This window comes from Rhinatrema bivittatum, chromosome 9 (genome assembly GCF_901001135.1).
Source record: "Rhinatrema bivittatum chromosome 9, aRhiBiv1.1, whole genome shotgun sequence".
NCBI classification, from domain to species: domain Eukaryota; kingdom Metazoa; phylum Chordata; class Amphibia; order Gymnophiona; family Rhinatrematidae; genus Rhinatrema; species Rhinatrema bivittatum.
Window position 1 is genome coordinate 124,823,398 of NC_042623.1, and position 18,874 is coordinate 124,842,271.

Genomic DNA, 18,874 nt, shown 5'->3' on the forward strand with positions numbered 1-18,874 from the left:
AAGTGGAACGATAAGCATGGCTTAAGACAAACACAGCACATCACCCTGCCAGCATAATCTCTACAGTAAAACATGGTGGTTGCATTATGTTATAAGAATGCTTTGCAGCAGCAGGGACAGGGAAACTTGTGAAGATCTAGGGAAAGATGGATGATGCAAAGTATAGGCAGATCCTGGAGGAAAACCTATTCCAGTCTGCCATAAACTTGGGATTAGAGAGATTCACCTTTCAACAGGACAATGATCCTAAGTAGGAAGCAAAACCAACAATGAAGTGGCTCAGCAAGAAAAAAAGTGAATGTCCTTGAATGACCAGGTCAGAGCCCAAACCTGAAAACAATAGAAAATCTGTGGCAAGACTTGAAGACTGCAGTCTACAGATGATTCCCAACCAACTTGAAAGAGCTTGAGCTCTTCTGCTAAGAAAAACAGGCAAAGTTGGTAGACATTTATCTTGACTCATGGTTGTTGTTGTTGATGTTGCAAAAAGGGCTTCTATCTAGGATTGAGTCAGGAGGTGTGAAGGCTTATGCAATCAACACTTTTTAAAATGTTTTAATTAAGTTTGGAATAATTCTATAACTTGTCTTTCATGATGAAAGTGTAGAGTATGTTGTGTAGATCAATAAAACAAGCTCCTACTTTAATGCATTTTGATATCTATTTTTTAGATAGCAGAATGTGAAAAGTGTACAAGGGTATGAAGAGTTTTGCAAAAGGAATATGAGGTCGATATTCAAAAGCGACTTAGATGAATAACTGAAAAGTTATCCATCTAAATGGCAAAATGACCATATTAAACACTGTATGCAGCTAAATTCTAACCATATATAGCTACATTCAAGTCCAGAGGCAGGCAGGAGGTATCTCAGGGAGGAGAGGAGTTAGCCACATAAGTTATGCGGTTAACTCCGATGTTCGGAGTTAGCCGCTTAATTTATGCGGCTAACTCTGGTTGTGCTGCTGGCCTGTCCTAAAGTTAGCTGCATATGTTTATGCGGCTAACTTTAAGATAGCTGGGTATATTCAGCGACATGACTGCACCACTGAATATACCCTGCTAGTTAACCGGATAGGTTTAGCTGGATAGGTTTATCCAGCTAGCTAACTGAGCCACTCGGCGGCTGAATATTGGCCCCTATAGATTTTTCGTGTAACCACATCTTGAGCACTATGTGCAGTTCTGAGCATCCCATCCCAAAAATGACATAGCAGAAATAAATATTTGCAGGGTGCTTTCTCATAGAGTGCTGGCAGTTAGTTCTGTTTTGGTATGGGATATTTATTGTAATTATAATTGTTTGCTCATGGTTTTCTGAGAGCCAAGATCACACCCAACAATCATTAAATTAGGCATAATACCATATGGGTTCCAAGCGTTTTTTATGCTTTTTTTGCAGGGTTTTCTGGTTTGCACCTTAAGAGTGCCTGTAAATATAATATACGTGTTGTTGTGATAGTTTTACCTCAGAAGACTACTTTGTCCTTTTTAATGTAAAATCTGTCATTATAAATGCATAATTTTTAATTGTGTGTAAAGAGGGCCATGGTGACAGGGTGATGCAAGGCTATAAGGTTTGCTTAGGGCACCTAATACCCTTGCACCAGCCCTGGGTATAAAAGAGAGAAGCATACACAGAGAAATGCATTAGAGAGAGAGAGAAAGAAAAACATTTTTTTTTTATACAGACAAGCCACCAAATTGGGAGATAGTATAGATTTCATTGGAGGACAGCTTTCAACAGCAAATAATCCTGTCAATTTGAAATAAAATTGTAAATTTTCACCCAGATATTGCTTGCCTATTGCAACTAATAGACCAGGCTAAAGCTTGCTTGAAGGCTGCAACCTCCAAATTATAAATAACAGGGAACTGAGAATGTGAGACTATTTGCCATGGAGGCGGGACTTGTCCTGGATTCCTTTTTTTTTTGTGGAAGAAAATTAATTATTACCAAGCCATTTCCAACAAGATCCCAGCTCCCTGCTATTTTTATTCCACTCATGTGTCTGAAACGTTAAGTCAGCTCAGATAGCACTGTTGCTCTACATTTTTTTTTTTTTTTAAGGCAAATCAGATTGGCTTAAGCTGAAGAAACCCAGACATATCTGTATCTGTTCATTTAAGATTCTCAAGTGCCAGCAGCAATGTGACAAACTAAATCATCCATCAGCAGCCTGGGCATTGCCACATCTTGTCTGACACTTTGAAACTGTTATTACTTTCCAATGTCACAGAAGCGAGCTACCTTTTCTCCTGGAAGATACCGAATGGAAGAGAAAAACAAAGCAGCCTGCTTTGTGCTTTGACTCACTCACTTGCATTGAATATTTTGGGAGCAGCCCGTTTGCCTTATCCAACAAAGCAGCCCTGAGAAAGGGAGACACAGCACGTTCTTGTCACTGCCGTTTTCCAGGTATGGAGCTTTATATTATGTTTCCAATGTCTTATTTCTTCTATTAATCCCTTCATAAGAATTTAATATTGGATCACTCATGCCCTTGATTCCCAGTAGAAATGTGTATTTTGCTATGAAAGATCATTTTTTGTATACCTCAAAATGCTGTATTTTTAGGTGGTTATTGGATTGGAGGCTTGAATCCTAGCTAAAAGTGTTTGGGAGAAACAAATGAATAGCAGAGCCTTAATTTCTAGACAAGTATCTGCAGAGCCTGATTTTAATTATTGCAACACCAACAGAAATGCAATTTGAGGTTATTAGTTGCAGGCGTCATATGTGACATGCACTCTAAGATATAACGCCAGTAAAATATTATCTTAGCCTCTGCAATCATACTTTGATGTTTTCCATTGACAACAAATTTATGCCTGTTGTGATGATGGTGATGTACCGCAGCAAACATATTTGTCCTGAAAAGACAGAGATTTACTGTATAGCTGAGAGGAAATTATGGATTCTAGTCATGGAATGTGCATTATAATAAGACCAGGAATAGGGGGAGGACAAAACTCATGGGAAAACCCTAAGGTTTTAACCAACCAGGGAAATTCTATCCATTCATATTTTGCTGAATCTACCCCTACTCTCTACCTCCCTTGTCTATGGTTTGCAGAAGAGGTAGGTTTTGTGCATAATTGAGGCTATGTTCTTGATCTGTTAATTAGAAACATGCTGGGATTTAAAATCACATTGTTGCCAATAAATGATTTATACGTAGAAGCCTGATATTAATTCAGTCACTTTGATGTTTGCCTATAAGTGCATTAGCTAATGATTTGCACATAAATCACCAGTGTGGATGCTGAAACTGCCAAGGGGTAGGCTTTAGAGGAGAACAGCTTGCTGTTTGTAGCTAATGACACAGGTTATTGCTGGCAGATATGCCACAAAGTATGAAACATTTTGATATTCGTGTAAAAAGAGCCAGTCTACTGTAAGCAGATATTAGGAGTCTGCCATAAAAAGGGAGATAGGAGAAACTGCCTATTTTCAAACCCTATTAAAAGCTGTGGCTACAGGTTTATGCCTGAACTTTACTTAAAATACATTTATGTAATCACTGCATAGCATATAGATCATGTGAATATTATCTGGTTAATTATATTGTCCACATTGTATGTTCTCTTTCTCTCTCTCTCTCTCTCTCTATATATACATATACACACACACACACACGAACACACACGAACGAGACCGCAAAATGGTAAAGCTTACATTGAACATTCAGTTTTGCAACACATAGTTCTTAAATTTTGTGTTAACTTATAGTATTTTTAATGCTGGATGGCTATCATTTATCACATGAATTACTGTATATACATTTTATGTAGAATGTATACAAATTGAATGTCATGCAGTAGGCTTGACATACAAATGAGTGCACAATAAGGCAGGATATACAGACAAGGTAATTCAGAATATAAACTATCCTGGGTAGCTATAAATTGAGTACAGATACATTATATAGATATTTTTTGCTGGATTGATACATAAGGAAAAGTGTATACCTATTTATGCCAGATGGATGAAATGCATATATATAGTTCATATGATTCATATTAGCTTTATTTAGAATATTCAAACTTCATTAAAATGACTTTCTTTAATGCAAAGTGGAGATATGCTCTATGTAAGATTAATCAGATCTTAATGTTTTAGAGTGCAAATATCAATTCATACAGAATTAATATATTGGTTTTGCTTACATAGAATTACACAAACATACATATATATGTATGCATCACAATAGACATATACATTACAGACACTGTTTAATTCATATTAATTTTCTGTTGAATGTTAAGCAGTGAATTTTCAAAGGTGTTAAGTGTGTAAAAGTAGCAATTTTCAAAAGCCTATATATGTGCATAAAATCCATTTACGCATTTAAAACCCAGTTTTAGGTGTGCAAATCCTTTTGAAAATTACCTCCATAGCCTATAGAAAGAAAAGCTTTGGGATCATTTTAACAGTCCCTTTAGAAATTAGAGCAGAGGACCATATATTCATTTTGCATCCCATAGTACCTATAATACATTTTAGCTGTAATGGCATATGCACTTTTACTTATCATATGGATAATCTCTTGTTTCTCGTAATCTTTCCTTGCACTAAGTAAGCCTCAGGATACAAATCATTCCATATTATGACTTAGCACAGCAGATTCTACCTTTGAACTATGTATTGTATGTTACACTGGTCTTGTGTACCCAGGAGCCTTTGTATTCAGAATGGACTTTATGAAGGACATGACTCCTTTATATATACTATTATCTTTAATATTACAGAAATTCCTGTGTAATCAGGACACAACAGGAATGTTGGAACAATATTGCAAAATGAATTGTATGTTATGGTCAACAGCTGAATGTAAAAGCAAATCTCTATCATCAGCAGGTGCGAGAATAACTATTCTAAGAGAATCACAAATCTGGTTACTTGTAAAGTTGAATCTTGAGACATTCACTTTTTTTTTGAATACATTTTCTCTGGGAATTTTTATTTGCATAAGAATATGTGAAAAATGAAACATATTCTTATGTAAATAGATATGTAACTGTACACTTAACTGACCTTAATGTTGACACCTGTTAAAATATGGCAAGTCTGCTCTTTGATGCAGACTTTCATTACATTCCTGCTTGAGGAGGTGGTTGAATAGAAACATTTGTCAGGAGAATGCTTGGAGCTCATGAGTTCAAATTCTGCTCTATCAAATATGCAAATCACTTTAAGGTAGATATTCAAAGCTGACCATATAAGTAACTTAGGGCCTCATGTACTAAGGCTTTTCTCCCATTTTGTGTCTATGGGGAAAATGCTTAGTAAATGAGGTCCTTAGCTGGTTAAAACTTGTCTGCTAAGTTATGATGTATATTCAGTAACACGGTGAAGCTGCAGAATATACAAGTATATTTATAAACTTAGCCGGATAAGTCTACCCAGCTAAGTTTAGAACTGCTCTATGGGGCATCTAAACTTACAACTTACTTATGTTGCTAACTCTTTATATCTGTAGTATAAGTTATATGGGGCTAACTCACTCAGTACACGCCTACTTTTTCTGCATGAAACTTTTAGCCGTATAAGGTACTTATGCAGCTAAGCGGTGCTGCTGAATATAGGCTCATAGTCAGCGGCCACTACTTATCCACATAAGTCCCACTTATCCAGCTAAATAGCGCTGAATGTGCTTTGAATATTGGGCCCTCTGGGTGTTATTTTAAGAGGCATTTTTTACCTATTCTGTGCCCATGAAAAATATTGAGCAAGCCTTTTATGTCTTTTGCTTTGGCCCTAATTTTTCTGTTTTGCTACTGTGTGACCACAAGCAGGTCATATAAACATAAGAATATAAAAAATACCATGCTGGGTCAGACCAAGGTCAATTGAGCCTGGCATCCTGTCACCAACAGTGGCCAGTCTGGGTCACAATTACCCAGTAGATGTACTAAGCTGCAACATTTTTCATATAAAGTTTTCTTGCATGAAACATTTCACAAAACGCCCACAAACATGCAAAAACACAAAAGTCAGAGTGTTTTGCATGAAATGTTTCTCAAAAACGTTTTGCAGAAAATTTTCACAGAAATGCGCTTTGCAGTAGCAAACTTTTTTCTGTAGTTCACTACATGTGAAAGCATGCAAAGCAGCTCATTAAAAAGCAATTTAAAGAAAATGCACATGCAAAATATACATTTGTGGTCCTGTTTTAGCAAAAAAAAAAAAAAAAAAATCTGGACGCAAGAAGTATAGTTTAATTTCCCAGCCAGGCTTGGGAAATTAAACTCTTTAAATCCCCACCTCACCATGAGGATTTAAAGAGGCATCATGGCCCGTGTGAACTCTTTCCACCCACCCAAGCTTAATTAAATTTCCCTGGTGGGCTTAATGGCCCTCCATCAGAACCCCCATGCAGACTGAAAAATTTAAAATTAGAACTTTTTCATGCCCCACCCATTGTTCCCCAAAATAATAGAAAACTCTAATTAGAGGTTGCCCCCCCCCCCCCCCCCCCCCGCCATACCAGATCCCTTAAAATCTTACCTGATAGCTGCAGGGAATTGCAAGAGTAGGCATGATCTCCACTTGCTCTGACTACATTTGTGTTCAGTTCTAAAATGGCACTTGTTGACCTCAGGAGTTCCTTTGTATGTTTGATGAGACAGGATCGAGTGGGGATCATTTCTTACTCTGGAAGACTCCAACAATTATTAGGTAAGCTTTTGGGGCCTGAAAGCAATGAGAGGTGGGGGTGGACTCCTAACTGGGGTTTTGTATGAATTTGCAGGAGCAAGAGGGCAGGACTTGACACTGACTTTTTAGCTCATGATGGGTATAGGGTTGCAGACAGGGACCCACTAAAGCCACCAAGGACTTTTAATAATACTTGGGAAGGGAGAATCACACAGGTTGCAAGGTCCCTTTAAATCCCCATGGTGGTTTGTGCAAACTGCCACTTGCCGGGCCAGGTTCATATATTGCCATAGCTGGGAATATGCGGGGTTCTTGGGCAAGGCAACATGCAAAAAAGATCTTGCACAATTTTGCCACAGATGCTAATGAGCTCCAAGCTTATTAACATCTGTGGCAAAATTCCATGCAAAATGGCTGCTAACCCATGGTAAAAACCATGGATTAGAGCATCAACTTCTTCATCTCCCTGTGCCTCAATTTTCCCTAATGGAAATGAATAATGAGAATGTTCTTTTTCTCCATTAAAAGCTGTCATACAAATCAGGCACTGAAACTTGGCAAACTTTTCCACCCCAGAGGTGACCTTGTTCATAGTTCTGAATCCTTTAATTTGTAAACTGCATTGAATACTGTTTGGATAAGGAGAGAGAGAGCAAAGCAAACTATTATTCTTCTGCATATGGGACTGTAACCTGTAAATACGTATCTATTATAATAAAAATAAGTTTAACACTTACCTATCCAAGTTATATTTGGGTTATTTTACAAAAAACCATAAGATATGCCATGTTGCATCAGACAAAGGTGCATCAAACTCAGAATCCTGCCTCTGACAATAGTTAGTTCAGGTCATGAGTACCCAGCAGATCCCAAAAAGCAGATCTACTGTATTTCTTGTTGTTCACTCTCAGGGATAGCACTAGCTTATTTAATATACCTAGATAATAATGTTTTATGGACTTATTCTCCACGATCTTGACCATACCTCTTTTAAACCTTGCAGTGAAAATCAACTTGACCACTTCCTCTGGCAACAGCTTCCATAGTTTGATTGTACACTGAGGTGAAAAACCACTTTCTATGATTTGCTTTAAATCTTCTGGTTGTTAGTTTCATGGTGTCCCCTTGTTTGAAAGGGTAAATGACCAAACTTTTATTTATCCATTCCAACTCCCTCATGAATTTATAACCTTCTATCATATCCCCTCTTAGTCATCTTTTCCAAGCTAACTAGCCCTATGCTGATAGCTAGGATACCTACTATTTCCTTTCCAATTTCCAACATGTATAAACACTAACTCCTAACCTAAAGATTTCTCCTTTTGCATCACTTCAATCAAGAGATATTAGTGTTGTTTTTGCTTAACCTTTCCCACCTGTATGAGTCTAACTAAATCAGAGTGCTGCGATGATGACTTTCAACAGAATCCCATGAAGATATTACTTTTAGACACAAAGGGGGTAGTTCTGGATCATCATGCCTAAGTCAACCAGTAAATATGTGCCTAAGTCCACTTTGAAAATTATCTTGGCAAAACTATGTGCATACCTGCTATTTGATGTGCATAGTTTTGCAAGAGAATTTATGCACATAGAAGGTAATTTTCAAAGGTGTTACTCAAGTAAATGTAACATAGCAATTTTCAAAAGCCAATTACTCAAGTAAACTGCACATGTGCGAATAAATCCTATGGACAATTCAATGGCATAAATTGTATCAATTTTTAAAAGCCCATTTACTCGAGTAAAGTGCAGTTACTTGACTAAAACTCAGTTTTACGCATGTTAATGCTTTTTAAAATCAGGCCCATACTACTGTAAAATGAAAAAGAATGTAAGTCCCAACCTTGTCCAGACTCTACCACTTGGAGCACCTCTCCCCTAGGTGGGTAAAAGAGCATGCATACAAAAGGGGCATTGCTAGTATTAGGCACATGGATCCCATTCCCTGAGACTGCTCTGAGCCAAGACATGGCTCTTTCATCTTGGACCTTGATGTTTGATACTGCCCCTGTCTTGCCTTTCTGCGTCCCAGCCCGGTGCTGTAAAGATAAAGCTTCTTCCGTCAGTGCTGGTTCCTCCTCACTTCCTATTATGGCCCATAAGGTTGATATAACAATGCTGTTTGAAACAGAAGGGGTAGGCTCCATAAGGCACCTGAAATGTACAGCATGATTCCTGGTAGGGATGTGCATTCCTTTCATTATGTTTTCAAAACATAATGAATGAAAAATTAACATTTTTTTTGGCTTGAAAAAAATGCTAGAACCCCCCCCCCCCCCCCCCAACATCCTCTGCGGGCCCCAGGCCTGCCTTGAGGCTTCCCTGCAGCTTGCCCCAGGGCCTGCCCAATGGCATACACACCAAGGACCTTCTGACCCGCCCTCCTCGTCCAAATGCTACCAGGGTCAAGAATCACCCTGGCCTATGCTTTCCCTTCCCATGAAAGTCAACATCTGGGCAATAAAAGGGGGCAGGAAGGATGCCACTAGCCTCCTGCCCCCCTCAGTCGTCTCTTTAAAATAGTGTTGATTGGCTCTGAGATCAGCTCCATGGAAACTTTAAAGTGGTGCCTGTCTCAGGGCCAGCCAGCACCATTTTCTCATATGATTGTATGTTTGTATGGCTGTACAAGACAATGTTGCCGGTTGACCCGGAGACCAATGTCATTTTGATGTCACTATGGCACTTGTCTCAGGGCAGACTGGTGCCATTTTAAAGAGAATGCAAGGGCAGAAGGTGGGTGGGCATCACTACTGCCTCTTTCATTTCCCAGGACTCTCACGGATGAGGTATGTGGGAACTGTGGTGGTTACTGGCCCCAGCACCATTTTTATAGCAGGTGTTGGGATCCTATGGGCTCCCTCCCATTTTTTTTTTTTAATAGTTATTTCATTTCAGTAAAGGAACTGAAATGAAATAAACATTAAAGAAAACAGTATGCAAAGAAAAAAGCTACAAAAAAAAAAAAAGGAAGCATACACTTTTAAATCCTGGTCTGATTGAGTATATTACGTTTACCCTGAGAATATGGCAGACCAAAATGATAAAGGGGATGGAACAGCTGCCCTATGAAGAAAAGCTAAAGAGATTAAGACTTTTCAGCTTGGAGAAGAGACGGCTGAGGGTGGATATGATAGAGGGATTTAAAATCATCAGAGGTCTAGAACGGGCAAATGTGAATCAGTTATTTACTCTTTCGGATAATAGAAGGACTAGGGAGCACTCCATGAAGTTAGCATGTGGCACATTTAAAACTAATCGGAGAAAGTTCTTTTTCACTCAACGCACAATTAAACTTTGGAATTTGTTGCCAGGGGATGTGGTCAGTGCAGTTAGTGTAGATGGGTTTAAAAAAGGATTGGATAAGTTCTTGGAGGAGAAGTCCATTAGCTGCTATTAATTAAGATGACTTAGAAAATAGACATTGCTATTACTAGCAACAGTAATATGGGATAGACTTGGTTTTTGGGAACTTGTCAGGTTCTTATGACCTGGGTTGGCCACTGTTGGAGACAGGATGCTGGGCTTGATGGACCCTTGGTCTAACCCAGTATGGCATATTCTTATGTTCCTAAATGAGCTGCTGAATTTTTAATTAATTGTAATGCCTTCAGTCTATTTTTTCAGGCCCAAAAATAAAGAATTACAATAATCTAGAGATGACAACAGTAGTGCCTGAGTTACTAAGTGGAAATCAGCCATGTGCAAAATAGGTTTTATATACCGTAAAAGCTGAAGATTAAGAAATGAGTTCTGGACTAAGAATTGAATCTGAGGCCAGAATGAGAGAGTTATATCAACCGCAACTCCTAGATTTCTGACCTGTGAATTAACAGGGATTCAAACACCCTCAAGGACACAACATGGAGGACCAAAGGCTGCTTACCTATGGAATAGAAACATGATCTCAGTTTTGGTGGCGTTTAAAACTGGTTTATTGCTAGACTGTCGTTTTTTTGCAAAAGACATTTTGAAAGTTTCTCCAAAGCTTCCTCCATAAATTAAACCCACAGGAAAATAAAACTGGATGTCATCTGCATATACCTTGAATGAGACAGCCAGCTGTGACAAAATCTTATATAAGGGCAGCAGATAAATGTTGAATAATGAATGGGATAATGAAGACACTTGGGGAATACCTGTCTCCAGGGAAATTGCCCTTCAGCTAGCATCTCTGATGACAACACTCTATGAACAACTTGTCAGAAAAGAAGAAAATTGTCAATGAGATACCCAGAGACTCAAGTCTGTCCAACAAGACAGTATGGTCTACAGTATTAAATGCCACTGATAAATCTAGAAAAACTAGCAGGTATTGAATTCCTGAGTTGAAACCCAGTCAAATAGGGTCCAGCATTGATAACAGTATGGTTTCAATACTATGCTTGGACTGAAAGCTGAACTGAGAGTCATACAGTATCCCATTGACCAATAGGATACTGGTCCAGTACCGATTTCCCATTTATTTTTTCTAGAAAAGAAAAAGAATACACTGGGCGAAAGTTTGTTAAATTAACAAAATCTAAAATAGTTTTCTTCAGAAAATTAGGAAGTACCTCAAAGAGTTGTTAGCTGGATGGGAAAATCTAGAGGAAGTGCAAGAGTAGTGGACAAAACTAAAAAGAGATATTAAATCAACAACTAAACTTTTTGTTAGGAAAGTAAATTTAAGGAAAGAGAAAAAAAGAGGCCTTTATGGTTTTCTAAAGAAGTAGCTGAAAAGATAAGGGGAAAAAAGTTAATATTCATAAACTACAAGAGATCACAGAAAGATGAAGACAGGCAACAACATCTGGAAAAACTTAGAGAAGCTCAGAAAGTAGCCAGGGATGCAGGAATCAAATGGAAGAAAAAATAGCTAATATAGTAAAATGAGGTTAGAGCAAGACTTTTTTTTAGATATGTTAGTGATAGGAGGAAGTGTAAAAGTTACATTATGAGAATCAGAGGTGAAGGGGAGGAATATGTAGAGGCTGATGAGGAAAAATAAATATTGCTTAACAAATAATTCCATTCAGTGTTCACAGTGAAAGGACTAGGAACAGAACCACATAAAATTAACACAAATAAGATTAGAAATGAGGAAAACCACAAATTTTCAGAAATGTGTGTTCATGAAAAACTAAGTAAACTTAAAGTAAATAAAGTTATGGAGCTGGATGAGAAACATCTGAAGTGATTAAGAGAAATTAGAGAAGTTCTGGCTGCTCCACTGGCTGCCATTTTCAAGGCTTCTTTAGAGTCGGGAGTAATTCCAGAGGACTGAAAACAGGTGAATACGGTTCATATTCACAAAAGTGGAACTAAGGAGAAGGTTGGGAACTACAAGCTGATTAGTCTTACCTCTGTGTGATTAAATTAATGGAATTGTTGCTGAAGCAGAGCATAGTGCTGTAGGTAATATTCCAATTCTTGCTAACAGGACAAGCAGCCAAAAATGGACTCTTTGATGTCAATAAAAATGAACATTGCTTGTTTTGCTATGAGTAGCCAAATGCCAAAACCTTGTAGTTCTGTGTACGTGATGCCCCCTTCCACTCATCCCCCCTCCCCCTCATCCCCCGCCCCCCTCATCCCCGCCCCCTCCCACATCCCTGTTCCCCTCCCTCCCACCCCTCCTCCTCCTCCTCCTCTTCCCATTTCAACAGCCCCATCCTCCTCCTCCCATTTCAACAGCCCCATCCTCCTCCTACCCCTCCATATCCGCCCTCTTGCCTGTCACTTTGTGAATAGTTAAAGAACCTATTTTTCTTCTACCCTCCTAAGAATTACCTCCCCTTACCCGCCCTTATTCCTATCACCTTTTCTCTTTTACTCTCCTTATTAGTTTATCACGTAACACCTGATAAACCACCTATCCCAAGTTGAACAGTTGTCATAATGTTTATCTATTCTAATCTATAGTAAAGCTAAATAATGTTTATCTATGCTTATCTATTCTAAATTATTGTAAAGCCTGTTGCTACGTTACGTTACAATGTGAACCGGGGTGATGTTTTTAATGTGCCCCGGTATATAAAAAATTCTTAAATAAATAAATAGACTGGACAGATGTATGGACCCTTTGCTAGCCAAGCTGGCACCAAAAAAGGCCAAAAGAAACATAGCACAAATGGTGCCATGTGTAAATCTGTACCAGAAAAACATTAAGAGCCATAAAAAGAGGCCCAAGTCCCAATCCGAGGGCAAAGTTTATCTGTACCCTTGTCAGAAATGAATAACAATCATCAACACTGACCGTTTGATGAAGGAGAAGAGACAAAGTAACTGGTAAAGAGTGGGAAAATCAGCTAATTAAAGCCTTAATTATGCAATCATCTGACTATGCATAAGTTGCTCAATTATGCATAGGTAAGCCCTTAAAAGCAGCAGGGGGTGCAAGCACTCAGGGCTGTCATCATCAATGTCATTTGATCGTGGCCCATCTAAAGAGGAAGGCGACCCAACTGAATGCTGCTTTTCTCCATGCACAGCAGCCAGGTATAAGGGATTGAAAACCTGTGATGGGATAGACCTCCCGACCAGCCAGAGAGTGGGAGCTGCTGCAAGTCCCATATGGTGAGAAACTGGGCTCTATTCCTGGGTTAGGAAGTTAGAGATTATTAATATTTCACATGCAAGTCTCTTCTAGAGATAGCAATCTGATGTGTTTCTCCGTGCGGAGTTAGCAATCTGTTTGTCAAAGTTCTGTAGAGAAAGCTTGGAGTTAGCAATCTGTCAGAAACCTCTGTTGATAAAGCTGGTATTAGCAATCTGTAGTTATTTAGAGTAGTTGTGGGTGGATCCTTGGACCAGTGGCAGGTGACCACGCCCTCAGGGGAAATCCCGAGAGGGACCACTGGTCAGGCTTAGTGTAGGAGATAGACACACACTAGTTCTTTTATTAGACAATATGGTAAACCACCAGAGGTGGCAGTAGTGAGCTGGAAACGCCCGGCTAGGCTGTAGTCCCTCAGGTATTGGAACAGCGATCCCAGGGTGGCTGAGCTGTAGAGAAACTAAGACAGTGAGTAGGTAGTATATGCAGAGTTCTGGAACAAGTCCTTAATGGTAACACTCACACAATAGTCTCTTAAAGCAGCCCAGGAGATGGTATACATTAGGCCCTCAAGGAGCAAGTACCTGGACCCAGGGAAAGCTCTGAGAGATAGATGGAAACTCACAATGCTGTAAGCAGCGATGACTTCTTAGCAGAAGTGGTATCCAGGAGCAAGTCCGGGACGTGGGCCTTTGAGGAGCGAGTACCGGTTCCGGACTGCGGCCTGTAAAGAAAAAGAGAGAGCGAGGCCCCCACGGAGCGGGTACCTCTAGTGAAGTCCGAAGAGGCAGAGTAGCTAGGGTCGTGGAAAGCGAATCCCATCCACAGCGACCAGGAGGAAGTGAACCCTTGCTAACTCGTCTTGTTAGCGAAAACTGAGACCTTAAATATCTGGAGCTGGTGACATCTCAGGGGGACGCCCCTGAGGTTCATGACAACACTGGTACATCAGTCGGGCCGCGCGTGCACGCTCTTAGGCATCTGGTCAACATGGCGGCTTGCAGCATCGAGCCGGTCCGTGAACGCCGGAGGAGGACGGCCTGGAGACGCCGCAGCAGCTAGCCTTCCATCAACCCCGAAGGGAGTCACCAACGAGGTAAGGTTGGCGGAGCAGAGACGTCGGACAGTGACGACACAACAATGGGTAATGCTGGCAATAGTTAATTGTAATCTGATAAGCACTAGATATCAAGTATGCTTTTGTAACTATTGTTTTTATTTTCTGTTTCCCTAATTGCTTGTGTGTTTTCTGATGAAATGTTAAACTTAGCCCTCTATAACTTAGCAATATATAACATTTTCTTCAAACAATTTAGTAATTTTCTAAGAAAACAGACAGGAGAGTCGCTGGTGATATAAGGAGGTTTACACATAAAGGGAGGTGGGGTTGAACTCATAACTCTTCTCCCTACAGTGTAGTTTCTAGAATCCAATGGATTTCATGATCCAAGGCAGCATGGTTTTAATACAGGTAAGTCTTGTCAGATGAATCTGATCAATTTCATTGATTGGGTGATCATAGAGTTGGATCAGCAGAGAGCGTTAGATGTAGTATACTTGGATTTCAGTAAGGTCTTTAATATGGTTCAACATGGATGACTTATAAATAAACATTTTCATGAGCCACATTGTGGAAGGATTGTCAAGAATAGTTTGCTTTTTGCTGATGACACCAAAATCTGCAAAGGACAGCCAGCCAAAAAGATTTGGAAAACATGTGGTGGGATCTAGCAAAGCCTAAATGGTCTAGAAATGGCATCTAAGATTTATATTAAAAAGTACAGGGTTATGCATTTAGTTTGCAAAAGCCCAAAGGAGAGGTAAGGTATAATGGGTGAAATTCTTCTAAGCAGAGTAGGATTTAGGGTGATTATACCTGATGACCTTAAAGTGGCCAAACAAGTGAATAAGGCAATGGTAAAATCCAGAAAGATGCTTGGCTGTATAGATAGATGAATGTTCTGCAGAAAAAGGGAGGTGATATTGCCCCTGTAGAGGTCCCTGGTAAGACCTCATTTGGAATACTGGGTACAATTCTGGACACAGCACCTTCAAAAGGATGTAAACCAGTTGGAGATGGTCCAGAGGATGGCTCCTACAATGATCAGTGGTCTTCGTTCCAAAGCACATAGGGACAGACTTAAATATCTAAACATGTATACCTATACCCTAGAGGCAAGGTGAGCTAGGGGAGATATGATAGAGACATTTAAATACCTCCAAGTTTCTATATACAGGATGGAAAGGAGACTCAGAAGCAATCTAAGGAAATATTTCTTTACAGAGAGTATAATGGAGGTGGTGGAGACAACTTTGAAAGTATGAGAGAAGCACAGGGTATCTCTAAGGGAGTGGCAGGGATTGCAAAATTGAATTAGTTGATGTGGATAGGTAGACTAGATAGGCCATATGGTCTTTTTCTGCCATCATGTTTCTATATTTCTAAGGTGTGGAAAACATAAGGCAAAATCATAACAAAACTGGAAGAATGGTCATGTCTGGCAGCTTGAACTTATTTATTTTATTTATTTATTTATTTATTTATTTATTTATTTAGAGTTTCTTCTATACCGATAGCCGTTTGCACATCATATCGGTTTACATATAACTAGGAACATTTAGGCGGAGCCATTTACATATAGGCAGAGCCCTTACATGGAACAGTAACAACTATAAGAGGCAAGGAACAGTAGAATAACTAAATGTTAAATGTTATGTTAAATGTTAAATGTTAAATGTTAAACTTATCAAGTATAGTGAATTCAAATTTGGAACCTATTTGCAAGCAAGTTCTTATTTGGCCAGTTGTTTGAAAAAAGGGGTTCACATGTATTAAATTTGAATAACTACACACCGATTTGAAATTTGCCTTTTTTTTAATCCAAATTAATTGAAGACTTAATCTATGGTCAGTTAATGGATTTCATATTCAAAAGAAATGCCTTTCATCCAAGGCAATCAGCCTTCAGGCCTGTCTTTAGTTTGTAAACATTTCTGTGGCCTTCTCATATGAAATTCATGCTAAGACTGATGCTGGGCAGGATGTTTTTATTATTTCTTTGAATATGTCCTGTGCATTTGATTCTATTAATCATCTATTACTGATGTGGTGCTTGCAAGAGATGGGGTTATTAGAGCATACAGTTTTGCAGTTGTTTTCTTATCTCAGTGATCATACTTTTAAAGTTGTCTGGGAATATTCAGAGACCAATATAAAATCCCTAAATTATGAAGTCCCTCAGGATTCGATTTTGGCCCCGGTTCTTTTTAATCTTTACTTAAAACCATTAGTTACTTTGATACAGGAGTAGGGGATCAATTGTTATTTTTATGCAGATGAAATACAGCTTGCAGCTTTTACTGGCCATGCAGAATTGGAAGAGTGGATGGGTTTAAATAACTGTCTTGCATTAATTGCTAAGTGGTTATGTGATTATAAATTAAAGCTCAATCCATCTAAAAGTGAGTCTTTATGGATTGGAAGATCCAATCACTCTCTGAACAAATTGCCAGTTACATCTGTGGTGGTTATTCATCCAAAACAGGTTATTGCCATGTTGGGAATTAAATTGGATGTGGCCCTTGATATGGTGCACACGTTTCTTCTTTTGTGCAATTGTTATTTTATTCTTGTGATTTTTATGTCAAATCGGACACCTTTTGGATAAGAGAGATTTAGAATCTTTAGTTTATTTCCTAATACTTTCTCGCCTTGATTATTACATTGTTCTTTATCAGGACTGTACTATCAAAGTAATTAAAAGATTACAGTTAATTAAAAACACTGCAGTTTTTCCACACAGGCTCCCCATTACTGCTAGGAGTGTTTTTAAAATTGTATTACTAATATATAGAACTCTTGCAACTGGTCAGCCTCAGTATTTGGCTGACCTATTAATTACTTATAAGCCAAGATGGCTTTTTGGTTGTTCCCAGCAGAACTTTTTGGTGATTCCTCCTCCTACTAGGATTAGATTGGAACACATATATAAAACTGCTTTTAGTTTTCTTGTTCCCTTTCTTTGGAACAGTCTGCCACTGTCAGGGAAACCCACCTGAGGAGCAGAATGGGACTGCAAGGCAGCACTCAGATCAAGACAAAGGCCGGTCTTCTGCCTAGCCAGCTCCCTCCCCTGTAGGTTGAGCCCTTGCTACTGGGGGTCTGCTGTGGCGTAAATCATAGTGGTGAGTCCGTACAGGCTGGGGCATGACTAGGTATGGCAAGGCTGGACGAGGCAGGCTGGAGGCAAGGTTTGGACAAGGCAGGCAAGGCTGGGCAGACACGGCAAGCAGAGCTTGGCAGGCTAGACAAGGCAGGCAGGGCTTGGTAGACAAGACAAGGCTTGGTACTGGACAGGCTTGTTACCTGAAACTAGATAAGACAAAGGGTGAGTCAAGGTAAGGACAGGACTCTCATACAGGCTGGATCAGATAATTGGAACAGACAAGACAAAACCAACAATACAGACTAAGGCAGTATTTGGACAATGCAGACAAGGGTAACAAGAAACAAAGAACATATGAGCCTGAAAACAACAAGGAAGTATACAAGTAGAGTAGGCCCGAAGGCTTCAAGGCAAGAAACAAGGCAGTATAGGGTTGAGGGCCTCAAGCCAAGGCAAGAAACTAGAAACTCAAAAGATCACAAGGCTAGGCAAGGAAACAAGGCAAGAAGGCCCGATGGCCACAAGGCAGAGCAAGGATCAGGGCTAGAAGGCCCTTGGACACAAGGAAGAACAAGAGATAGGTCACGGAGCCAGAAGCGACACCATGAGAAGACAAGGAGAAACAGGCAAGGCTGGTTTATATAGGGCTGAAGCTAAGGCATGGCAAGGACAGAGAGAAAGAAATTGACAAAGCTAGAGGTGAGGCTTACTGAGGGCCCCTGCTGGTGTGGAGGTGTCATTGCAGGAGACAAGAAAGCAGGATAAGGCTGCATACCAGGTGAAATTCTAACAGCCACAATCTATGAAGGCTGAAAAGTATTGTTTTAAATTCTGTAAAAGTCTTAAGGCATGGCTTTTTCTCAGTTCTATAATGATTATTAATCTGTATAGGTTTTATATGCTGGTCTTATTTTAACTTGGTTTTAAATGTATTTGAATATGTATATATATTGTATTTATTTTTATTCTTTTTTATATTTATTGAATTGTATGAAATTAATTTTATATTAATTTGTTTTCTTTTGTTAACCACTTTGGTGATGATAATTGGAATTGAAGTAGATCCAGTGAATAAATAATAATAATAATTTGGCCATAAATTTGGCCATTAGTTTTAACATATATACCTCCAGCCATGGCTCACAGCCTCAAACCGTTGCTGGCAAAAAATATGCCACTATGTTTTAGGCTCTATAATTGATAGAAAACAAATTATTTAAGTGTACGGACTGATGCTCTGTAATAAGACAAGAATACTGCATTTTCTGTATTTATTTCAAAGTTTTGGTGGTACAGTCTGTGACATCAGGAGTTTCTTTACTGTTATTATTTGATTTACAATAAAGAAACTCATTGTAGGGCTTTGGTTTATTGATAGTAAATGTTTTTAAAATAAACATAAAATTAGATACAATGACCAACAAAATCTTCAAAAATAAATGTCTAAACATTGAGGGATAGATTTTCAAAGGGTTACGTGCGTAACCCTTTGAAACCTACCCTTGTGC

The 18,874-nt window shown here is 39.1% G+C and overlaps 1 protein-coding gene across 3 annotated transcripts in view; it reads left to right on the forward strand.

Moving 5' to 3' along the window:
- Positions 1-2,138: 2,138 nt before the first annotated feature.
- CHRM2 (cholinergic receptor muscarinic 2) overlaps positions 2,139-18,874 on the forward strand; it is a 395,804-nt gene continuing 379,068 nt past the window's right edge. For all 3 annotated transcript variants that reach the window (XR_003858614.1, XM_029615737.1, XM_029615738.1), the window contains exon 1: positions 2,139-2,417. The gene's annotated coding sequence lies outside the window, so the exon portion shown is untranslated. The remainder of the gene's footprint in view (positions 2,418-18,874) is intronic.